This window comes from Nicotiana tomentosiformis, chromosome 4 (genome assembly GCF_000390325.3).
Source record: "Nicotiana tomentosiformis chromosome 4, ASM39032v3, whole genome shotgun sequence".
In the NCBI taxonomy this organism is placed as follows: domain Eukaryota; kingdom Viridiplantae; phylum Streptophyta; class Magnoliopsida; order Solanales; family Solanaceae; genus Nicotiana; species Nicotiana tomentosiformis.
This window is the reverse complement of record NC_090815.1, coordinates 99,698,372-99,701,763: the sequence shown is the minus strand read 5'-3', so window position 1 is coordinate 99,701,763 and position 3,392 is coordinate 99,698,372.

Below are 3,392 nucleotides of genomic sequence, written 5' to 3'. Positions count from 1 at the left end.
AAGACATAAAACTAGAAGTAAAGAGGAAAATTAATAGGCTGTCTCTAATTGTTGCCCAAAGTTACCCAAAATAGCTAAATAAAATCTCTAGAAACTTCTACAGTCCAAAAGTTGCCCTAAAAAGTGTTCCTCGTCTATTTATAGTGCTATAAAATTTACTGATAAAAATACCCTTCGTAAGGTTTTGCGGCCGCACAATTACATCTGCGGTAGACACTTTGGGATGTTTCTCTTATAGGTGTTTCAGTTGAAGGGATTTTGCGGCTGAACATAAGCTTCTGCAGCCACACTTCAGCTTTTGTGGCCGCACAATTTTGCTGCGGACCACACTTTAAGGAGGCTTCAGACTTGTTCTATTGCATCTTCTATGATCTCCCAGTCTTCATAGTGCAAGATTCAAATGCGACCACACTTTTTGGTGTGTGGACCGCGCTGCTGCCAAAATCCTCTAAAGTTTCATAACTTCTTTTACGACCACATATCATTATCTGCGAGCTGCATTTTGCTTTTGCAGCCGCATATGTAATTATGCGGACCACACTTTTTATGCACTTCTCCTCTTGAATATTTTGAGCCAGAACATCTCTTCTTTGAATTAGATTTCTTTGTTAAGCTTACACGCTCTAGCACACCTGTAATTCACACATTTCCATCAGATTCAGAAACAAAAATCACTACTTTCGGACAAAAAACTAAAGCAAGAAGGTACCAATAAGTGGTTAAACTTCACACTTTTCAATTCCCCCAAGCTTATGTATTTGTTTTCCCTCAAGCAACTAGATTAGTTCCCTCGTTCCCTCAGTAAAAGTTCATTTCAAAGAGTCACTTTTAAGTCATTTATACTCAGTTAGGACCAACAATTAACCACAATACTCATGCATTCTAAACATGGTGTCAAAACTTTTAAAAGTGTACAAATTTCATGTAACTCTAGTGTAATATTTGAGCTTCAAGAATTAAATTCATTCATCAAGGACTATTTTTCATTCATATAAATCATAGTGGGCTCCAAACTCTTCCTCTTCTACATTCCATTTACTATGCTAACTTCAAGTTTTAACTCTCAATTTCTAGAGCAACAAAGGTTTCACTCTTCTCTCACAAAGGAATGTCACAAGTAAAGCTTCAAGTACCATTGGCTTGCCCCTCATATAAATCTCTACTAATATAATCTTACTCGGTTTGAAATCAAATAGGACTTCTTTCAAGTTGTAATGAAGGCTTTTGGGTTGGGGTAGGATACCTTATGAGATATAAGTTGTTACATCCTTCCTTAAGCACTTCACATCTAATTTCTTGGCTCACACTTGCCAAACCGTTAGAGACACTTTATGTTCTTGGGGGCTAGAGAGACTTGCCATCACTCTTTATTGTCCATTTCATTCTTTTTCTCCCTTGATGTTCATACTAGAGGTATTTGCAATACTTCTATTTCATCAATCTCCCTTTTCATTTTCTTTTTGTGCTTTCTTTTTGTTCTTTCTTTTCTTACTTTCTCTTTCATAGAGATCATTTATTTTCTCTCCTTTCAATTCCTTGATACCTTTCTTAGATTCCTCAAATTTCTCCCCAAACGTAGGCTTTGAGGGGTTTACTAGGGATATGATAATAGGGTGGTAATAGAACGCTCAAACGGTTCAAGAAAAGACTACAATCATCTTTCAAACCAAACAAATATAGAATTTCGCCTTGAAGCACATTCGAGGCAAGTTCTAGACTATTTACTCAAGTACTTGGACTAGCAACAAAATTTCATCTCCCCTCTCATGCAACTAGACCGTAAAAGAGGATAGAGTCTAAAATCCAAAACAATCGAATTCAAGTTAAAGTTCACAATAGTTCACACAACCACCTAATGATTATCAAAGACAACTTAAGAACCTCAAAGTCACTTTTACTAGAGCTATTTATTCCAAAACAAACTTGTCTCAAACCATAAGCATTCAAATAAGTATGTTGGTGCCACATGAAGCATAAATAACACCTTTTTTATAGACTAACTTGATTAGGGCTTTTATTCATTACGACGTACTAATACTATTACCTAAACATGAAACGAACTCATTCCCTTAAGAATGTTGTCACACTATCCATCCTCGAGAAGAGTCACCCGGTTCACACAAGAAATAACCTTTGGAAAGAACCGTGACATTAAAAAAACCAAAGGCTTATTATCAACAAAAAGAGGAAAAACATAACAATTGCACTACCAAAATGGTCAAACTTAAAAATACTACTAAATGTAACAAACTACTAAAGATAGACAAAAATAAAAATCATCCAAATATTACATCCCAATGTCATCAAATGTGTCAAATCATCAAATATAGAATTCTCCACCCCCCTAAATAAAAAGAAGCATTGTCCCTAATGGTTAGCAAAATAAGATCAAAGAGCAGAGAGGGTGAAGAAACTCCCTAAGAGTCCTCTGTCACCACAGTGTCACCAGCAGCATCAGTCCCAGCTGGCTCAGCTAATTGAATCATGTCATCATCCTGTGCGAGAGCTGAACATATCATACACCGCCTCAGCAGTGCTGGATGTAAGGCAAAGCTCCACAGTCTGAGCAGCAGGATCCTCATAAAAGGGTGGATCTATATGAGGCAGGATGGGGTTTAGTAGCATATCAAATGGAAAGTCACCGGCCTCAGCTATCCTTATCACCTCAGCTCGAACAACATCAACCGACTTCTTGATGGCCCGTGTCTTTCTCTTTTTTTCACCTACTTGGTCAACCGCCTAATCACTGCACCATGCTATACCAGTGTATCCATGATCACTTTGTGGTTGTCCAAGACCTTGGTGAGCTTCTTATCAATGTCAGAAGGATCCAACAGTGTCTATGAAGATGTCTACCCTGCAACTATAGTAGAAATCTCGAAAAACTTTGAAGTAGTTGTCTGCATCCAGTTGTTTAGGCTCACTAGTGTCTGAGAGACCGCAAGGCAGACAATGGGCCTATATGCAAAAATACCAGCCTCGGAGATAGTGTAGGCACTAGAGCAGGGGCTGAAGATGATGGCTCAGGAATGACAGCTCTGGCATTGGTGGAAGGCTCAGTTAAAGTGGAAGGGATCTTAGAGGGACCAAGGGCTACGACTATTGGCTCATCAAACTGGCCAGTAGAAGTAGAATATTGAATGCTCTTCTATGGGTTCCTCAAGTCTTGTAACTTGTACCATTAAAGAGATCCATTAGGCTTGACCTTTGTGTCAAATGGCCTGGACTCCACCTTAGTGTTAGTAAAATACTCAATGATGGTGCTGGGGTAGGGGTAAGATGTGTTTCCTTTCTGCACCACAAGAGAAATATTTTCTGACAACAGAGCACGCACATTGATTGGGTACCCGACCATGATCGAAGCTACCAATACTTCTCTTGCCAATGGCAAG